Below are 22,336 nucleotides of genomic sequence, written 5' to 3' on the forward strand. Positions count from 1 at the left end.
CCGTGCCGCTCCTGCCCAATCTGTGTAGCAGATTGCCTTCCACTTTCTAGCCACTGCCCAAGCTGGGAATGGATCTGCTTGACTATGCTCTATTCTCCCTTGCACAGTCAAGACTGATACTTGGAAACTCTCCAGGTGCGGCCCTGAGAGGGGACTCCCATTTTACAGATTAGGAATATGAGGACCAGAGAGGTTGAGGGACTTGCCCACGGCCACACAAAAGGCTCTTTCCACTAAGCCACAACCTGCCAGAACTGAGCTCTCCCTCATCTTCAAATTCCTCCTCCAGAAATCTTTCTCCCCAAGGGCATCACCCCAAGAGCCACTTTCACTCCCATCCTCGTGACTTGTGTATAGTCAATCATATATTCAATTATTCAGCCATTTCATACTGACACCGTCAATGCTTCTCCCCACTATACTCTTGTTTTTCTCCCATTTCTGCTCTCTGTGAGTGATTTTGGTCTGTCTCCCCCATTAGACGGAAACCTCCTTGAGGGCAGGGTGTGTTTATCCGGCTCGTGCGGTTCAAAACCAGCCGGTGCTGAACAGGCATGGCTCAGTGGAAAGAGCCCGGGCTTTGGAGTCAGAGGTCGTGGGTTCAAATCCCGGCTCTGCCAGTTGTCAGCTGTGTGACTTTGGGCAAGTCACTTCACTTCTCTGGGCCTCAGTGACCTCATCTGTAAAGTGGGGATTAAGACTGTGAGCCCCGCGTGGGACAACCTGATCACCTTGTAACCTCGCCAGCGCTTAGAACGGTGCTTTGCACATAGTAAGTGCTTAATAAATGCCATCATCATCAGGTATCATCGACTGATTAAATTTTACCCATCTTACCTTGCAGAAGAACTTAGCGTGAAAGGAGGCTGCCACTCCCAGAACTGTGCTGGCAGTTGGGTTTAAGATACCACCTCTATCAGATCTTTGGTCAGATCACAATGATTCACCCAAGAAACCACTTGGGGCTTATTCAAGATGCCATTGTATTTAACACTGCAAAATGTCCAAGAAAAAAATACATCTCATTCCCTTGATTATTAACTCGATGATCTGCGGCGACAAATTTCACAGGTTAGTTGCATAAGGCGGAAGAGTTCTTTAGCCTTATTCTTCAGTTTCCAGTCTATAACAAGGCCGCCTGGTAACGCTCACCTCTTGGATTTACTGATCCGCCTTAAGAGGTCCATGTAAGGGGCTTTATCAAAAGGCTTTCGGCTGGGTATATTTAGTTGCAGTGAAACTGAGGATTGAGAGAACATCCAGACTGAGCTAAATTTTCACCCAGAGATGTAAATCAGACAAGACACATTGACAGGTCAGTCTGCCCTGGGAAGAAGCCAGTTATGCTTTCCCAGTTCTTTTTATAACCGGAATACTTTAGTCTCCGGGGAAGGCACAGAGTTCCTTCCTTTCATGGCCATTAGATTGATGGAAGAAACGGGAAAAAAATATACGGAGCCCAGTTAGTGGGCTACTCGATCGGTTGTTAAAACAACCATGGAAATAAGCATCGGTTCACAGGCCCAGCACATAAAGGAATTCTGGCTGCCGGCAGTGGGCCGAAGATAAATTTAGTGTCAGCCACCTCCTGCCCGGCTTTATTGTCTACTTCGTAAAACCTTCCCTTTCAACTCCAAAAATAGTAGCCTGCCCATTTATTATGCCGAACGCCAGAAACTGCAGGCATACTATTAGCCTATCCCTTCCTTTGGTATTGTCCTGGCGGAAAGAGCACAAGCCTGGCAGCCTGAAGACCTGGGTTCTAATCCCGGTTCTGCCACCTGCGGCTGAGTGACCGTGAGCAAGTCATTTCACCTCTCGGTGCTTCAATTTCCCCATCTGTAAAATTGGGATTCAGTATCTGTTCTCCCTCTTACTTAGAATGTTAGTCCCATGTAGGATAGGGACTGTTCCTGACTTTGTTATCATGCATCTATCTCAGCAATGAGTACAGTGTTTGACCCATAATAAGTGCTTTAATAACACCACTGGCATTATTAGAGAAGCAGCGTGGCTCAGTGGAAAGAGTCCGGGCTTTGGAGCCAGAGGTCATGGGTTCAAATCCTGGCTCTGCCACTTGTCAGCTGTGTGACTTTGGGCAAGTCATTTAACTTCTCTGTGCCTCAGATACCTCATCTGAAAAAATGGGGATTAAGATTGTGAGCCCCACATGGGACAACCTGATCACCTTGTAACCTCCCCAGCACTTAGAACAGTGCTTTGCACATAGTAAGCACTTAATAAATGCCATTATTATTATTATTATTATTATTATTATTATTAGTTAGAATGAGAGTACTCTGTCTCAGGGCTTAATGGTCTCGGCCAAATGCACTGGCTTTGGCTTTTAATCCTGCTTGACTTCTGCTGCTTTTGATTCCGCTGATCACTCTCTTCTCTTTTAAACTCTCTCTAGACTAGATTTCAAGGACATGACCCTCCTTTTTCTCCTTCCCTTCTATCTGCTCCTTATCAGTCTCCAATGTTCACTAATTTTTTCCTCCTCTTTCTGAGAAATAGCATGACCAGAGGAAGGAGTCCAGGCCTCGGAGTCAGGGGAATGGAGTTCTAATCCGTGCTATGCCACTTGCCTGTTGGGTGACCTTGTACAAGTCACTTAACTTCTCTGGGTCTCAGTTTCCTCATCTGTAAAATGGAAACTGGATACCTGTTCTCCTCCCTAATTAAACCGCGAGCCCCATGTGGGACAAGGCCTGTGTTCAACTCGAATAACTTGTTACCCACCCCAGTGTTTGGCCCATAGTGAGTGCTTAAATGCCACAGTGACCATTTTTACTCTCTTCACCTTTCTGTTCCTGAAGGTTCAACTCTGGTGCCTTTGCTCTTCTAATTTTGTATTCATTCCCTTTGGGAGCTCATTAGCTCCCGTGGTTTCAACTATCACCTATATCCAGATGACTCCCAAATCTATATCGACATCTCTGACCTCTCACCTTCTCTCAGGTCTCATATTTCTTTCTCTATCTGGGACATCTGCACTTGGATGCCCCAAGCTTATGTTGTCAAAAACTGAACTCCTCATCTTCCCTCTTAAATCCTCTCCTCCTTCCATCCCCGTCAGCACTATCCAGGCCCCAGCCCTCATAAACTTTGAGTTATCACTGCTGCCTCCTCTCGCATTCACCACCCATGTACATTCCACGACCAAGTCCCGCCGGTTCTTATAGACTCTTATTATTAATAACATTAATAAAAATTGTGGTATATGTTATGTACTTACTGTGTGCTAGGAGCTTCACTCAGCACTGGGGTAGACACTGGCATATTGGGTTGGACACAGTTTCTGTCCCACATGGCGATTTCCCGTCTTAATCTCTTTTTACGTATGCGGGAACTGAGGCACACGGAAGTAACTTGCCCAAGGTCACACAGCATGCAGGTGGCGAAGCTGGAATTAGAACCCAGGTCCTCCTGACTCCCGTGCTCTATCCATCAAGGTCATGCTGCTTCTCTAGACTCTTCCTCAGTAAAATCTCTCAAATCCACCTCTTATTCCCAGTTCTAGCTCTGGGACAAACCCCGACTTCCTTTCACTGACTCATTCAATTATATTTATTGAGTACTTACTGTGTGAAGAGCACTGCACTCAGGGCTTGGGAGAGTACAATACTGCAGTAAGTAGACACATTCCCTGCCCACAACGAGTTTATAGTCTAGAGGGGGAGGGACAGACATTAATATAAATAAATTACAGATATGTACATAAGTGCTGTGGGGCTGGGAGCGGGAATGAGCCTCTTTTCTGGACTCTGGTTGTTAATTGTACTTGTTAAATGTTTTCTATGTGCCAGGAACTATATTAAGCTCTGAGGTGGATTCAAGATAACCAGGTTGGACACAGTCCATGCCCCACAGTCTTAATCCCCATTTTATGGATAAGGCAACTAAGGCACAGAGAAGTTAAGTGATTTGCCCAAGGTCACACAGAAGGCAAATGGCAGAACTGAGATTAGAACCCAGGTCCTCCCAACTTCCAGGCCTGTGCTCTACCCATTAGGGCATACGGCTTCTAAAACCTCTCCTGTTCCATTCTATCCACTAACCAGTGGCAAGGATCATCTTCTTGGAGCAGGCAGTTATTTTAGGCTGCTTTTCTTCCCTAGACACATGTCCCCCATGAGGCCTTCTCCCCTAGGCCCTCATTTCCCCTTCTCCCACCGTCTTCTGTGTTGCCCTAGCACTTCGATTTTCACCCTTTATCCCTCCTTCCCTCAGCCCTGCAGCATTTATGAACACATCTCTAATTTATTTATGTTAATATCTGTCTCCCCCTCTAAACTGTATGCTCACTGTGGGCAGGAAACATATTCATTCATTCATTCAATCATATTTATTGAGCGCTTACTGTGTGCAGAGCACTGGACTACGAGCTTGGGAAGGGCAACATATAGAGACGGTCCCTACCCAACAATGGACTCACAGTCAGCGTGGCTCAGTGGAAAGAGCCCAGGCTTTGGAGTCAGAGGTTATGGGTTCAAATCCCGGCCCCACCAATTGTCAGCTGTGTGACTTTGGGCAAGTCACTTAACTTTTCTGTGTCTCAGTTCCCTCATCTGTAAAATGGGGATTAAGACTGTAGAGCCCCCCCGTGGGACAAGATGTTCACCTTGTAACCTCCCCAGTGCTTAGAACAGTGCTTTGCACATAGTAAGCACTTAACAAATGCTATTATTATTAGTATTATTATTAGAAGGGGGAGACAGACAACAAAACAAAACATGTAGACAGGTGTCCAGTCATCAGAATAAATAGAATTAAAGCTAAATGCACATCATTAAGAAAATAAATAGGCTAGTAAATATGTACAAGGAAAATAAATAGAGTAATAAATCTGTACAAGCATATATACAGGTGCTGTGGGGAGGGGAAGGAAGTAGGGCGGACATAGGTAGGAAGGAGGTAGGACGTATCTACCAAACCTGTTACATTGTACTCTCCCAAGCACTTAGTACAATGCTCTGCACACAGTAAGCACTCAATAAATACAAATGATGGACTCTAAAACTTGTGGTGACTTTTAGCTGGCTTCCTTAAGCCGAACTGTCCGCTCCCCAAACATCTCTGCCATCTCACGAAGCCATCTTGTTTGCTATCTCCTTCCCATGCCTCTCCTACCTGATTCACTGCCCATATGACTTCCTTCTTCCCTTCTTGCAACGTAAATTCAAGCTTCCTTCAAAGCTCTACTAAAACACAACTCCTCCAAAAAATACCCTCACAAATACCCCCCTTTGACCTCAAACGTACCCTTCATTCCAGCAATGCCTTAGAAACAAAGTCTCATGCCTCTCACCCTTTCTGCACATTTTCAAGGGGGCTTGATGTGTTCTATATCCCATGTAAGCTCCCTGCCTGACTGTTCTTTGACAATTCCCAATAGGAAGCTCCCCAATGGGAAGTTTCTCAGTAAATGCTGTTGTTTGCACAGATGGCTGGAAATAGCCCAAATTTAATTCCAGAAATTATGCGAAGTTAAATACTGTACCTAGACAAGGCTCTTTAGTGCTATCCGTTAAACACACCTAGTGATAGCCATGAACAGGTATTGTACACGGGCCACTTAAATACTGAATCTCCACAACATACTTCATAGCTAGCTTTAAAACACAGAACAATAGCCTCTGCGCATAGTTCATCTAGCTCTGTGAGAGAGAAGGCTTCCTTAGCTCCTCAATTTCCCTGGTTTCAATATCAGAAATCCTGCATTAGAGACATACAATGGCTATCCTCAATCATTAGCATTTACTGAGCACTAACTGTGAGCCCACCGTTGGGTAGGGACCGTCTCTATATGTTGCCAACTTGTACTTCCCAAGCGCTTAGTACAGTGCTCTGCACACAGTAAGTGCTCAGTAAATATGATTGAATGAATGAATGAACTAACTGTGGGTAGAGAACTGTACTAAGTGCTTGGATGAGTATAGTAGATATGGCTTCTGCCTATTAGGGGCTTACCAGCAGTTGGAGAAGCAGTGTGGCTTAGTGGGTAGAGCACAGGCCTGGGGGTCAGAAGGACCTGAGTTCTAATCCCGGCTCTGCCACCTATCTGCTGCGTGGCCTTGGCCGAGTCACTTCATTTCTCTGTGCCTCAGTTACCTCATCTGTAAAAGGGGGATAAGAGTGTGAGCCCCGTATGGGATAGGGACTGCGTCCAACCTGATTAACTTGTGCTTAGAACAGTGCTCGGCACATAATAAGCACTTTACAAGTACCATAATTACCATTATTATTATTATCGCCATCTAGCAGAGGGTTTTCCAATCTATCATCTCCCAGGAAAATGGAAAGGCACTGCAAAGCTTTCAAAGTAATGAAGACCAACTGGTCACTGCTTAGAGAAGCAGTGTGGCCTACTGGACAGAGCAGGGCTTGGGAGTCAGAAGGTCCTGGGTTGTAATCCCAACTTCATCACTTATATGCTGTGGGACCTTGGGCAAGTCACTTAGCTTCTCTGAGCCCCAGTTCCCTCATTTGTAAAATGGAGATTAAGACTATGAGCTCCATGTGGGACAGAGACCGTGTCCAACCTGATCAGTTTCTACCTACCCAAGGACTTGGTAAAATGCTTGGCACATAGTAAGTACTTAACAAACACCATTTCAAAAGATAATATCCAGTAATTTTTCAACCTTTCGAACTATGTGTTCTTGGCCTCCTTATTATCTACTGGTAAGATAGCCAGTTCAAATGATAAACGAATCCCATATGTTTAAGTCACTCAACAACGTTAGTCTAAAGCTCCTTTCAGACTTTGAAATTAATCCCACATGGTCTCAGTGATTTACTGAAATTTAGTAGCTTCAGTTATTTGAACATTTTCCCCTCCCATCTTTATCTCTGGAAATGATTTGTTTTATCCATAAAGAATAACTCTTGGGGCATTTTCTCCTCCCTTCTCCCCCAGAGGGAAAAAGGCAGGTCAAAAAGTTACTTCAAAGATTTACAGCTCATCAAAATATACAATGCTTAACTTCAGGAAATTCCGTGGTCAGGGTATAATTTAATTTTTACATTTATAAAATATCTGGCTGCTTTCACGTTTTAGAAGGCTCTGGACCTATGACAAAAAAAATGATGTAAAACAGCGTTCTCCACATGATTGAAGGTACTCTTCCACCCAATAATTCCTTCAATCTGGAGGGTCCCAAAGCCCTTATTTGTTTTTAGCCCCCGTTACAACTTCTAAACAGCTGACATGTATAAACCAGACTGGTGTCCCCGTTGATGTTAACGAGGAAGCAGTGTGGCTTAGTGGAAAGAGCACAGTCCTGGGATTCAGAGAATCTGAGTTCTCATCTCAGCTCCACCACCTGTCTGCTGGGTGACCTTGGGAAAGTCGCTTAACTTCTCTGTGCCTTAGTTTCCTCAACTGTAAAATGCAAATTAAATTCTACTTCCCCCTGCCTAGACTATGAGTCCCATGTGGGACGGAGACCGCTTCCAACCTGATTCTCTAGTATCTACCCCAATGCTTAGCACATGGTGAGTGCTTAAATTATTATTACTACTATTAACAATAATAATAATAAAAAGCATACCAAACACAGAAAACGTTGGAGGACCCTGGCAGGGGAGGATCTGAGGAGTGCAGAGCAGAATATAAGCTGAAGTTCAGAGTTTGGCAACAGCTGAGCCTAGTTGCTTAATACAGTCCTCTGCCTATAGCAAGCATTTAATAAACACTACTTAAACACTATTTAATAAGTACTACTACTAGTCACAACTCAGATAGCCCAAAATTAGTACCCAATCTCAAACAGGTGAGCAACAGATGAGAAACAGACATGATTCTCAATCATATTTACTGAGCACTTACTGTATGCAGAGCACTGTACTAAGCGCTTCGGAAGTACAAGTCGGCAACATAGGGAGACGGTCCCTACCCAACAGCAGGCTCACAGTCTAGAAGGGGGAGGCAGACAACAAAACAAAACACGTAGACAGGTGTCAAAGTCATCAGAACAAATAGAATAAAAGTTAAATGCACATCGTTAACAAAATAAATAGAATAGTAAATATGTACAAGTAAAATAAATAGAGTAATAAATCTGTACAAATATATATACAAGTGCTGTGGGGAGGGGAAGGAGGTAGGGCAGGGGGATGGGGAGGAGGAGAGGAAAAAGGGGGCTCAGTCTGGGAAGGCCTCTTGGAGGAGGTGAGCTCTCAGTAGGGCTTTGAAGGGAGGAAGAGAGCTAACTTGGCGAATGTGTGGAGAGAGGGCATTCCAGGCCAGGGGAAGGATGATATTTCATTCTCACCGAGGATCCAGGGAAGCAAAATATATCACAGAAGCAATGGGTCATTCATTCATTCATTCAATCGTATTTATTGAGCGCTTACTGTGTGCAGAGCACCGTACTAAGTGCTTGGGAAGTACAAGTTGGCAACATATAGAGATGGTCCCTACCCAACAGTGGGCTCACGGTCTAGAAGGGAGAGACAGAGAACAAAACAAAACATATTAACAAAATAAAATAAATAGAATAAATATGTACAAGCAAAATAAATAAATAGAATAATAAATACGTACAAACATATATACATATATACAGGTGATATACATATATAGGGTCACTACTTTATGGTTTCATCCTGAGGATTAAGACTGTGAGCGCCACATGGGACGTGGACTGTGTCCAAATTGATTTGCTTGTGTCCACCCCAGGACTTTAGTACAGTACTTGGCACATAGTAAGCACTTGACAAATACCACCATTATTGAAGGTGCAAAATTATAATAATAATAATGGTGGTATTTCTCAAGCACTTACTGTGTGCCAAGCACTGTTCCAAATGCTGGGGAGGATACAAGGTGATCAGGTTGCCCCACGTTGGGCTCAAAGTCTTATTCCCCATTTTACAGATGAGGTAACTGAGCCACAGAGAAGTTAAGTGATTTACCCAAAGTCACACAGCTGACAAGCAGTGGAGCCGGAATTGGAACCCATGACCTCTGACTCCCATGCCCGGGGTCTTTCCACTGAGCCACACTGCTTCTCTAATTATGAAGCCAGCCTCGCAGTCAGCTCCTCTAACTTCAGACCCAGCTGAACTGGGAGGTCTGCAAGATTTGAGAAGCCTGCAGGATTTAAAACGCCACAGATGTCACTCCTGTCTCCTTAAACACTTTCATCAGCATTGCCAAAAGTCAGATTTTACATTGGCAACGCAAGATCACCAGCAACGGAGTTCTGAAGCCCACCAGCATAGAGGCAATGCTCATTGTAACAAGGAAGGTAGCAAAGTAGTGACTTATCCAGCCAGGGAAAATGTGAGTTGGGCAAGCAGGGAGTACAGCATAAGCATTTTAAGACAATCAGGGACAGTCTCTAATGATTCGGGATTTCTCTGAATGTCAGACTACTGGAAGTCAGTCTCTAAGGGGGACTGTGGCTACTTATGAGGAGATTTTTTTCAGCAGGGATGAGAACAGTTGATTCAAACCTGCACTACCCAAAACAACGTTCTGTCTGCAGGGATAGACTCTTTTCTTTCTCTCTTTTGCTTTTCTTTCTTTCTATTGCTTTCTTTCTCTCTGTCTCCTTCCCTACACCTCATTTTCCATACTTCTCCCTGACCCAGCATTGCTCAATTTCACAAGGAAGAAAGAAAAACAAAAAGCTTTGACTGACCCAAGCTTCATGAACCTGGGAAAAAGCTCTCACACATGGGGCTCACAGTCTTAATCCCCATTTTACAGATGAGGGAACTGTGGCACAGAGAAGTTAAGCAACTTGCTCAAAATCACACCACGGACAAGTGGCTTAGCAGGGATTTGAACCCATGACCTCTGACTTCCAAGCCCGTACTCTTTCCACTGAGCCACGCTACGTTTCTATTAGGCATTTGGGAGAGCATGCCAAAAACAAAACCATCAGGTCCGGTTTGTGAGGAGCTTCAGATCTGTGATGCAGATGGAAACTATTTACAACTAATGGGAACGGGAGAAGGAACAGATATTAAATCAGATAGCAGCATGAATAAGTCAGGCTGAATAAATAATTGGATGCACAATTATATACATTATATTCTAGATAACTAAGTGTTGAGGGTGGGTGCGATATCTAAGTGCTCAAATGTTACATTTGCCATCAGTCTGAAACTGCAAGATACCAAATTTAATCTGCCGAGTTCATTTTTGAAACACGGAATTCAAGCCTGGTTTTTCAACAGTATTTCATCCCAGTTTTGAAGAGACGAGACTTTAGAGAAAATGTAAATCACGCTTGGGTCTGTCAACCTTGGCAATATCTTAGTTGATATACTGGTTAGAAGACAAAAATATAGTTCTGGAATCTTGTAGCAATGTGGCTTTCCCCTCCCCTGCCCGTTCCCTGGCGGGGAGGAGACCAGTAGAACCATTCGGTTAAACTCTCACTCACTTTTCTCTCCACTACCCACTAATAATAATAATGATGGCATTTGTTAAGCACTTATTATGTGCAAAGCACTGTTCTAAGTGCTGGGGAGGATACAAGATGATCAGCTTGTCCCACGTGGGGCTCACAGTCTTAATCCTCATTTTACAAATGAGGTAACTGAGGCACAGAGAAATTAAGTGACTTGCCCAAAGTCACACAGCTGGCATTTGGCAGGGTGATGATGATGATGATGGCATTTATTAAGCGCTTACTATGTGCAAAGCACTGTTCTAAGCACTGGGGAGGTTACAAGGTGATCAGGTTGTCCCACGGGGGGCTCACAGTCTTAATCCCCATTTTACAGATGAGGTAACTGAGGCACAGAGAAGTGAAGTGATTCAAACCCATGAACTCTGGCTTCCAAGCCCGTGCTCTTTCCACTGAGCCACGCTGCTTCTCTCTAGCCTAACGTTGAGGCTGAGCAAGTCCAGGATCGCATCCCAGTGTTTTTCTCAAATGTGTTTAAACGTCTTTCCTTGTTCTTTGCTGGACCAAATGGAGAGAAAGACACACGCACACACACGCACGTCCAAAGAAAAACAACCAACATTTCCCTGTGGAAGTCAGGAGGAAAAAATTTTTGCCAGAATCCAGTTTGGGGAGAAGACATCATTTCTAGCTGTTATAGGAACTTCTTGGGCCCTGTGTATTAGGGATAGAAGGTTACTATGCTCCAGGTTACTTAGAAACTCAAAGAACAAAACAGAGACGAAAACAGGAAACCTGTGGCAGAGCCGGGATTAGAACCGTCAGGTTTCTGATGGCCACTCCCGGGCTCTTTCCACTAGGCCAAACTGCTTCTCCAAGTCCCTTTAAAACAAACTTTCCCTTCAATTTCTAATGCTCTAGCTATGGAAAATATTAAGGCATCAAGAAGGGTTTACAATCTTCCCTGAGAACTCGAACCCTGAACTGGAGACTCAGTGATGTAGTAGTGTTTTCCACTCGTGTCATCCTTCGGTAGCGATATTTTGATGCTTTTGTAAAGCAGGAAAGCATTAGGTTTGGCCTGTTTGGTGTCGACTATTTTCTAAACTAACTTTTTCCAGCATATTAGGCACAAAAAGCTCTAATTTAAAATCTATTAAAATGGTATTAGCGAAGTTGCTATGCTAGCACGGATCTTTTATCAGACACAAAGGACAAAAAGCACTTCACTGATTTTTATTATTATCTTTTGCGGGTGTAAATCAACCATCATATTCATGCTATGAATCTTTAATTGATTAGCAATGATTTAATGGAGTTGGGAGAAGATTAGTGAAAGGAATGTGTACTTAGAGGGAGAGGAGGAAACTGCCAGGGCCCAGTAGGTGTCTCTGTTAGACAATATACGGGATATGTACATGACACAAACTTTTGTTAATGATCCTTTTTCCGCACTGATGAAATTTCTCCATTTCAGTTTTGCTCAGCAACTTCCACTCTTCTCATATTCCTCATTCACTGATTCTTACTGTACTATTCAATTCAATCATATTTATTGAGCGCTTACTGTGTGCAGAGCACTGTGCTAAGCACTTGGGAAGTACAAGTTGGCAACACATAGAGACGGTCCCTCCCCAACAGCGGGCTCATGGTCTAGAAGGGGGAGACAGACAACAAAACAAAACATATTAACAAAATAAAATAAATAGAATAAATATGTACAAGTAAAATAGAGTAATACATACGTATAAACGTATATACATATATACAGTTAACAGGTATATGTACTACTTCTACTCTCCCCCCTCTTCTTTTAGTGATATCACCTATATATATGTATATATACCTGTATATATGTATATATGTTTGTACATATTTATTACTCTATTTATCTTACTTGTACATACCTATTCTATTTATTTTATTTTGTTAGCATGTTTGGTTTTGTTCTCTGTCTCCCCCTTCTAGACTGTGAGCCCGCTGTTGGGTAGGGACTGTCTCTATGTGTTGCCAACTTGTACTTCCCAAGCGCTTAGTACAGTGCTCTGCACACAGTAATCGCTCAATAAATACGACTGATTGATTGATTGATTATTTTACTCTTCAGACTACAGCTTACCCTGGGCTGCCCTTTCAAGTCTGAAATAAACCACAACCTTCCCCAGGCCAGACTCTGAACTTTGTCCTATCTTCTGACCCTGAATTCATTCATTCATTCATTCAATCGTATTTATTGAGTGCTTACTGTGTGCAAAGCACTATACTAAGCGCTTGGGTAGTACAAATTGACAACATATAGAGAGGGTCCCTACCCAACAACGGGCTCACAGTCTAGAAGGGGGAGACAGCGTATAAAACAAAACATGTGGGCAGTTGTCAAGTCATCAGAATAAATAGAAATAAAGCTAGGTGCACATCACTAACAAAATAAATAGAATAGTAATACCCCAGGGCCTTTCCCTACCTCTTTTTCCTATCCTCTTCCTCCTGGACTTCATTTTAGTGAACAACATAGCGATTCGGTGTTTTAAAGGAGATACGGCAGACTGGAAAAATGTGAAAGACTATGGATTTCCCTGCCAAAATTAGCTGGATAGTAAACCAATAATAATACATTTTGGCGCCAACTCTCAAGACGTTTTCAACCTGAAATATTTGGAATATCAAAGCCAGTTACTGTTTCTATACTCTACACTCTTGGAAATCTTCACTAATAATCAATCAAGTCATCCCATGTTTTATTAAACTCACACTTTGATTATTTGAAAGAATTAATTATGAACCAGTAGGTCTCTTTGATGTTCTGTACTATCTCTGAACAGCCCTGGATCCTCTTTGGAATGCTTCCTCTTAGAAGCAGGTTTATCCTAACACATACAAGGTGAATAACACAGGTTGGAACAGAATAAAAGGATTCTGTGTGGCTTCAGCCTGCTGCAGCCCAGCCTCACTTTCAAAGCATTCATTCATTCATTCAATCAATCGTATTTATTGAGCGCTTACTGTGTGCAGAGCACTGTACTAAGTGCTTGGGAAGTACAAGTTAAAGCAGCAAAAGATGGATAAGAAACCCGTTCGTGTTGTTGAAATTCAGCTAGTTTTGCCTTCCAGAGAGAAGGCCGTGTTCCCTAGGATAGTTGGGCCAGGGTCTAGTTCTCTCGTGCATGTTTTCTGATTTTTCTGGAAGTCTGCCTGATTGACAGATGTCCTCCCCACTGGCACCTGGCCATAGCTGGCATTGGCTCTTTGAACTTCCCTGAGACTCTCGGAGGTGGTCGGTTGGAGGATAGGGGAAAAGGGCTGGAAAATCCCCAGTTTGGGGCAATATGATTTGCTTTGTCAGAAATCCTCAGCAGATTCAGAGGTGGCTCTAAATTGACTGTAAATTCCTTGAGGGCAGGAATTGTGTTTTACTTGATTTGACTCTCCCTAGTGCCTAGTACACAGTAGGACCTCAGAAAATGCCATTTGATTGACGGACTAGGAGAGAGGTACTACTGAAAATTGCATCCACTCAGCCCAAAGACCGTCAGTCCTAGTTAGTACTTAAAATCAGGTTGGTCAGAATAAAAATTTAGCAATGGAAAAACTCAGTTGAGAATTATTCCACTTTCTCTACTATCCCTTACTCACGATTGAATTATTCAGATAATTTAACACGTGGACAAAAACCACATTTTTCTCATTCTTTCCCCAAGATTTTACAAAGGCAATCTCATAAAAAGAGGGCTCACAAAAAAGAGGTTGTTATATTTCCGTCCCAAAGATTTAATTGGATTTTAATAGATAGCCTCATCTATGGCCCTTGCTTTTTTCAAATGACTAATGAATTCCATATTTTCCTTCTCACCGCTACAAGAAACTCCATGACTTGTGAGAAAATCACGATAATGCCCAACCAAGGATGTTTTCAAGCCACAAAGAAGCTTCTCTCTGTACGTACTTCTCACACTTAACAGTTTGAGTCAGCCAAAATCTTTGACAAAAACGTAACTTCCTAAGTAATGCGAGAGGAAATGTAAATTGGATCCTAGAATTCTCTAGATCAAATAGGCTTGGCACTCGTTGAACTGAAAAGTTAAAAGATTCCTTATTTTCCGTTCTCCCTTCTACTTAGACTGTGAGTCCCAGAAGTGGCGGAGTCTTGTATCTTCCCTAGTGCTTAGAACAGTGCCTGTCACATAGTAAACACTTAAACGCCACAACAGAGAACACCACAAAATAAATACTGAAGAAAGAGCCCCCATTATCAATAGGTTTGGCAGAGACAGGGCAAGAAGACACTCCTCTCTGGTTCCCCCAAGCTGATCTAGCCCACTGAGTCAGTGAAGTAGAGAAATGAGACCGCTCTCAGGATACTTCAGACCAAAAGGTATGTTTTGGCCCAGACTAGGAGGAAGATTTGGTACTCTTTATCTGGCCGTAGAGTGACGACATTCAATCCAAGGCAGTGGAATGATGAGTCTGATTTGGGGAGTTTCTAACAGTCTGTGCATATCTTACGAACAGTGCTTCGCTAGCACAATGTGAGACCCAATCAAACAGTGGGGAGAAGAAAAAGAGAGGCAAAGCACAGGTAAGTGTTATTAGCTTTATGATATATTGGAGTCTCTGAGGCTGGTCTGCACTTCTACATTTGCCACATAAATCGGTCACTAAACTAGATTTTGCCACGTATGCCCAGGCTTAATGTCATCACAAGCGCAGGGTTGTGTGTCAGTACTGCCTGGCTCCAACTGCCTGTGATAGGAGAGGCTGTGTGGATTAGGGCATTGTGAAGTGAGACCTCTTCTAATAATAATAATAACGATGGCATTTATTAAGCGCTTACTATGTTCAAGGCACTGTTCTAAGCGCTGGGGAGGTTACAAGGTGGTCAGATTGTCCCACGGGGGGCTCACAGTCTTAATCCCCATTGTACAGATGAGGTAACTGAAGCCCAGAGAAGTGAAGTGACTTGCCCAAAGTCACACAGCTGACAATTGGCGGAGCCGGGATTTGAACCCCTGACCTCTGACTCCAAAGCCCGGGCTCCTTCCTCTGAGCCGTGCTGCTTCCCCAAGCAGCATTTGTTTTTGCTGTTTCTATATCTGTTCTCAGGGTATAATTCCATTTATCCCTTATGGTAGGCCTCAGTTAGTGAAGAGAAGAATTGTGGGAATTGTCTGAATTAATTGAGAAGCAGCATGGTCTACGGGAAAGATCACAGGCCTGGGAGTTGGAAGAAACTGGATTCTAATCCCAGCTCTGCTTTTTGTCTGCCGTGTGATCTTGAACGAGTCACTTAACTTCTCTGTGCCTCGGTTACCTTTGTAAGATGGGGATTAATACAGTGAGCCCCATGTTGGACATGGACTGTGTCTAACCTGACTAGCTTGTTTCCTCCTCCATGCTTATTACAGTGCCTGGCACGTAGGAAGTGCTTAACAAATACCACACACGAGAAAATTAATGCAAACCAATCAATCAATCAATCATATTTATTGAGCACTTACTGTGTGCAGAGCACTGTACTAAGCACTTGGGAAGTACAAGTTGGCAACATATAGAGATGGTCCCTACCCAACAGTGGGCTCACAGTCTAGAAGGGGGAGACAGAGAACAAAACAAAGCATATTAACAGAATAAAATAAATAGAACAGATATGTACAAGTAAAATAAATAGAGTAATAAATACGTACAAACATATATACATATATACAGGTGCTGTGGGGAAGGGCAGGAGGTAAGGCGGTGGGAGGGGATGGAGAGGAGGAGGAGGGGGAGAGGAAGGAGGGGGCTCAGTCTGGGAAGGCCTCCTGGACCAAAAAAACAAAAAAAAAAAACCTTTGCCATGAGTAGTAGTTACTCTGTTTAATTAAACCGTGTAATGTAAAGTATTAAGCACTTGGGAGAGCACACATATATACTGTGGCCTGGCTGATAGAGCACAGTCCTGATAGAAAGATCTGGGCTTTCATTCATTCATTCATTCATTCAATCGTATTTATTGAGCGCTTACTGTGTGCAGAGCACTGGACTAAGCACTTGGGAAGTACAAGTTGGCAACATATAGAGACGGTCCCTACCCAACAACAGGCTCAGTGTCTAGAAGGGGGAAACAGACAACAAAACAAAACATGTAGACAGGTGTCAAACTGTCAGAACAAATAGAATTAAAGCTAAATGCACATCATTAACAAAATAAATAGAATAGAAGAGAATAAATAGAATAATAATCCTCCGGCTCTGCCACTTGTCCGCTGCGTGAGCTTGGACACGTCACATCACCTCTTTGTGCCTCATGTACCTCAACTGTAAAATGGGGATAAAGACTGTGAGCCCCAAGACTATGTCCAATCTGATTTGCTTGTATCTACCCCAGTGCTTAGTACGGTGCCTGGCACATATTAAGCACTTAACAAACCCCATTAAAAAAAAAACAAAACTGTAATATATTCCCTGTCCACGAAGACCTTACCCTCTGAAAGGGAAGATAAATAGTTACTATTTGAGTATGTAGTCCCCAGCTATCCACATATGTGAGATAAAGATATTCTGTATGGTTTGGGGTTTTTTTTTTGGCTTGTGCTATCTGGATAATTGCCTTCTCTGCTTGATTTCACTTTTGTTTATGTAGAAATGGCCTTATTGATCTTAAAGGCTTGTTGAGGGAATTAATGAACATATTTATTTCTGGGTAGAGAGTGGTTACCTAGGCACGAGGTAGCATGTGAAAAATTGCTTCTCCGTCTTATCCCATTTTGAAGAAGGTCCCAAGAAGCTGCGTGGCTCAGTGGAAAGAGCACAGGCTTTGGAGTTTGAGGTTGTGGGTTCGAATCCCAGCTCTGCCATATGTCTGCTGTGTGACCTTGGGCAAGTCACTTCACTTCTCTGAGCCTCAGTTACCTCATCTGTAAAATGCGGATTAAGACTTTGAGCCCCCCATGGGGCAACCTGATCACCTTGTATCCCCCCCAGTGCTTAGAACAGTGCTTTGCACATAGTAAGCACTTAGTAAATGCCATTATTATTATTATTATTATATGTGCTGCAGACACTGATTGTTGTGGGAGTCTTCCTTTGGCTCACCTGGTTGGAGTCCTTTCTGGCCCTTCTATTACTCTCCTTCAGCTTGGCCAAGGGACTAGAAGAGTTCAGAACAAATGCGCTTCCAATGGGCCAGCTGGGATGACCCCAGACTTCACTGATTTTTTTTAATTGGTATTTGTTAAATGCTTATTATGTACCAGACACTGTACTAAGCACTGGGGTAGATAAAAGACAGGTTGACCTCAATCCATGTCCCACATGGGGCTCACAGTCAGTCCCCATTTTACAGAGGCAGTAACTGAGGCACAGAGAAGTTAAGTGATTTGTCCAAGGTCAAACAGCAGCCAAGTGGAAGAGTCAGTCTAATGGATTTATTACTCTATTTATTTCACTTGTACATATTTACTATTCTATTTATTTTGTTAATGATGTGCATCTAGAACTTTATTTCTATTTGTTCTGACGACTTGACACCTGTCCACATGTTTTGTTTTGTCGTCTGTCTCCCGCTTCTAGACTGTGAGCCCATTGTTGGGTAGGGACCGTCTCTATATGTTGCCAACTTGTACTTCCCAAGCGCTTAGTACAGAATGAATAATAGGATTCAGTGAAAGTTTTTCAACCTGTTATTCGGTTGCCTTTGGCTCACTCCACCACAGAATCTTAGGGCTGCAGAGGACTTTGGGAAGTTGGGAATGAATTACACCGGACCACCCATGATGGCACTCCAGCTCCATGATGGCTACCTTCTCACCGTACTTCATTCTCATCTATCTCCTTTTAGACTGTGAGCCCACTGTTGGGTAGGGACTGTCTCTATATTTTGCCAACTTGTACTTCCCAAGCACTTAGTACAGTGCTCTGCACACAGTAAGTGCTCAATAAATACGATTGATGATGATGATGATCTATCTGGCTGCTGACTTCTCACCCATGACCTGTTTCTGGCCTGGAATGCCCTTCGCCCTCCTAGCTAAACACCCTTCAACCTCAAAACGTTCAGAAAAGAATACACCACACTCCTGTGGTGCCAATGGGAATTAAGACTGTGAGCCCCACGTGGGACAACCTGATTACCTTGTGTCCCCCCAGTGCTTAGAACAGTGCTTGGCACATAGTAAGTGCTTAACAAATACCAATATTATTATTATTATTATAAGTTTCTACTATGCGGTAAGCACTGAATTCAGCACTGTGATAGACACACAAGACTTCCTCTTAGTTGTGCTGCAACCCATGAGGAGTTAACCAGAACTCTGGCACTATCAGGGAGGAAACAGAGAACTGAGAGAAAACTGGCTCCTGAGGGGTAGACTTCTTCCTGAGTCTCTCCAAGGCCCCCAAGGGAACCCTATTCCAGCCCTGCTGATTTGGCATGTAAATGAAGATACTGCTTAAACCTTCTCAGAGGAGGGATGGCCCTGAGATCCGCCCTCGAGTTTCATAAGGGCAGGGAAAAGGTCTCTTTCTCCCCTCTGTGCTTTCCCTCTATACTTAGGGGCTGAGTCCCAGGGTAAAAGTAGGGCACAGAGGCAGGACTCCATTGCAGATATCTGAAGGATGATGAGACTGAAAGCTTGTTGTGGGCAGGGAATGTGTCTGTTTATTCTTATATTGTACTCTCCCAAGCGCTTAGTACAGTGCTAGGCACACATTAAGCACTCAATAAATACAACTGAATGAATCAACCTCCTCTCTGATCTCCCATCCTTTTGTCTCTCCCCACTTCAATCTATACTTCACGCCGCTGCCTGGATCATCTTTGTGCAGAAACGCTCTGGGCATGTTACTCCCCTCCTCAAAAATCTCCAGTGGCTACCAATCAACCTACGCATCAGGCAAAAACTCCTCACCCTGGGCTTCAAGGCTGTCCATCCCCTCGCCCCCTCCTACCTCTCCTCCCTTCTCTCCTTCTCCAGCCCAGCCCACACCTTCCACTCCACTGATGCTGTTAACCTCCTCACTGGGCCTCGTTCTCACCTGTCCCACCATCGACCCCTGGCCCCCATCCTCCCCCTGGCCTGAAATGCCCTCCCTCCGCACATCCGCCAAGCTAGCTCTCTTCCTCTCTTCAAAGCCTTACTGAGAGCTCACCTCCTCCAGGAAGCCTTCCCAGACTGAGCCCCCTCCTTCCTCTCCCCCTCCCCATCCTCCCCGCCTTATCTCCTTCCCTCCCACAGCACCTGTATATATGTTTATACAGATGTATTACTCTATTTATTTTACTTGTACATATTTACTATTCTATTTACTTTATTTTGTTAATACGTTTTGTTGTCTGTCTCCCCGTTCTAGCCTGTGAGCCCGCTGTTGGGTAGGGACCGTCTCTATATGTGGCCAACTTGTACTTTCCAAGCGCTTAGTACAGTGCTCTGCATCATCAATCATATTGAGTGCACACAGTAAGCGCACAGTAAGCGCACAGTAAGTGCTCAATAAATATGATTGAATGAATGAATTAAATTGTGCTGCAGGAGAGAGAAGAGGAGGAGGGCAACAGGAAGAAGTGAAATGGAAGGCACATTTATAGTTCCCTCCTTAATACAAAGGTGAGTGAGGCCTTCGTGGCTCACTGGAAAGAGCCCAGGCTTGGGAGTCAGAGGTCATGGGTTCGAATCCTGGATCCGCCTCTTAGCTGTGTGACCTTGGGCAAGCCACTTAACGTCTCTGTGCCTCAGTTACCTCATCTGTAAAATGGGGATTAAGACTGTGAGCCCCACATGTGACAATCACCTTGTATCTCCCCAGCACTTAGAACAGTGCTTGGCACAGAGTAAGCACTTAACAAATACCATCATCATTATTATTATTACAATATCTTTATTTTCAAAGACCTAAAAGTCTGTGATGAGAAAGGCACAACTTAGTATGAATGACAGCGTTAACTGTTTGTCAAGTACTGTCATGGGCTATGTCGGGAAAAAGTCATACGTTTAGCTGTTTTTCATCCAATTACGATAAGGTTGACATTCATGCCACATTTTCGACAGTCTAACCTTTCATCCCGCTTTAGATGGATCAGATCAGAAAAGCAAACTTTTGACTCATCTCTCTGAAATGACAGGCAACTTCAGAAGCACTGGAAGCACTATCTAATCAATCAATTAGTTAATCCCTAAGCATTTACATTTTATTCATGTCTGACTGATTGTCACACCTCTCCTCCAGATTCTGTGTGGTCAGGAGACACCTGTAAAAAAGACTGCTACACTACAGGGGAGAAAACCTACATTCTCGAATTCATTGCCTCAATATTTCAGTACAACATTGTTTGATTCTAATTGTGCATTATTAATCAGTCGCTGATATTTATTGAGTACTACTTAGTGACAAACGCTGTACTATTAACAAATCACTAGTTTCTACTGACAGCTTATTGGGCACAGACCATCGTACTAAATCCTTGAGAAAGTTTTTTTATGGTATTTATTAAGCACTTCCTATGTGCCAGGCACAGTACAAAATGCTGGGGTAGAAACAGATAATCAGGTTGAACACAGTCCATATCCCACATGGGGCTCAGTCTTAATTGCCATTTTATAGGTAAGAAATTGAGGCACAGAGAAATTGTGACTTGCCCAAAGTCACACAGGAGACAAACGGCAGAGCCAGGATTAGAACCCAGGTCCTCTGATTCCCAGCTCCGTGCACTTTCCATTAGGCCATGATGCTTCTCTAGAGTGCAATAAAGTTCTAACGAGTTCAATTGTTAGTCACCACGATATCTGCCCTCTTTTAATTTTACCATCTAGTCGGGGAGACAGACACAAAAATAAATTCCAGGGAGGGAAAGCAAGAGAGTTAAAAGATAGGTGCATATGTAAAGAAGGGCTGAGGGCGGGTTGAACACCTAAGTGTTTAGGGGGTGAGTACTCAAGAGCACAGGTGACAGAGAAATGTCAAGAGGTAGTTGAGCGAAAATTGGGTGAGGAAATGAGAGATGAAACAGGGAACCTAAAAGTTTAAGTGAGTACAACAGCAATGGATTACACATACCCTGCTCTCCCTTCCAATCTAATAGGGGGTTCAGACAATGCTTGAAGTGCCCCAGTAGCAGACTGGGAATTAAAATGTGGGCAGTTCCTTTCGTATTATCATTATTGGCAATGTAAAAATCCTGGCTTTGGATCGCTGCACAGCTCCCCATTTTCTGTCCAAACACTCTTGTTGGGCTGGTTTTCAGATTCATTTCTCCCCAGTCCTGATTAGCTGAAAGTGAAGCTCTCCACCCTATCACTGCTTTAAGGAAAAAAGAAGTCATACCCCTACCCATCCTCTTCCCGTCGCAAACTAACCCATGCTGGGACAGTCTGCCTGAAGGCCTCTCTGCCTCCTCAATTGATGCCCATTGACCAAGGAAAGAGGCATCCAGGCTCAAGGCAAGGATCACTCTGGTACATTCCACCAGGCGTACTCTATTTATTTTACTTGTACACATTTACTATTCTATTTACTTTGTTAATGATGTGCATCTAGCTTTATTTCTATTTATTCTGATGACTTGACACCTGCCCACATGCTTTGTTTTGTTGTCTGTCTCCCCCTTCTAGACTGTGAGCCTGCTGTTGGGTAGGGACCGTCTCTATATGTTGCTAACTAGTACTTCCCAAGCACTTAGTAAAGTGCTCTGCACACAGTAAGTGCTCAATAAATACGATTGAATGAATGGAAGCAGGTGTCTCAATGCCCTCCTTCTGTTTTCCCCATCCTACTTCCCTAATAATAATAATAATGGCATTTATTAAGTGCTTACTATGTGCAAAGCACTGTCTCCACAGCTCCCAGCAACTCTCGCCCCACCCAATAGGACATTTACAGGAACGCTTTTGTTTTAGCACTTCTCTCTATCAGGCATTGACTTGAATTCTTTGTATCTCATTCATTATTTATTTCGACTTTTACCACTCCATAGTTATTGAATCGGTTACATT

General features: G+C 43.5%; 1 protein-coding gene across 2 annotated transcripts in view; it reads right to left on the reverse strand.

The window, feature by feature from the left end:
* HSPA13 (heat shock protein family A (Hsp70) member 13) overlaps positions 1-22,336 on the reverse strand; it is a 41,852-nt gene that overhangs the window by 16,548 nt on the left and 2,968 nt on the right. The window contains exon 1 of one of the 2 annotated variants that reach the window (XM_038766251.1): positions 838-931. The exons of the other annotated variant lie outside the window; for it this stretch is intronic. The gene's annotated coding sequence lies outside the window, so the exon portion shown is untranslated. Of the gene's footprint in view, positions 1-837; positions 932-22,336 lie in introns of those variants that run through there. 2 annotated transcript variants of the gene reach the window in all.

Source organism: Tachyglossus aculeatus, chromosome 24 (genome assembly GCF_015852505.1).
Source record: "Tachyglossus aculeatus isolate mTacAcu1 chromosome 24, mTacAcu1.pri, whole genome shotgun sequence".
Lineage (NCBI taxonomy): Eukaryota > Metazoa > Chordata > Mammalia > Monotremata > Tachyglossidae > Tachyglossus > Tachyglossus aculeatus.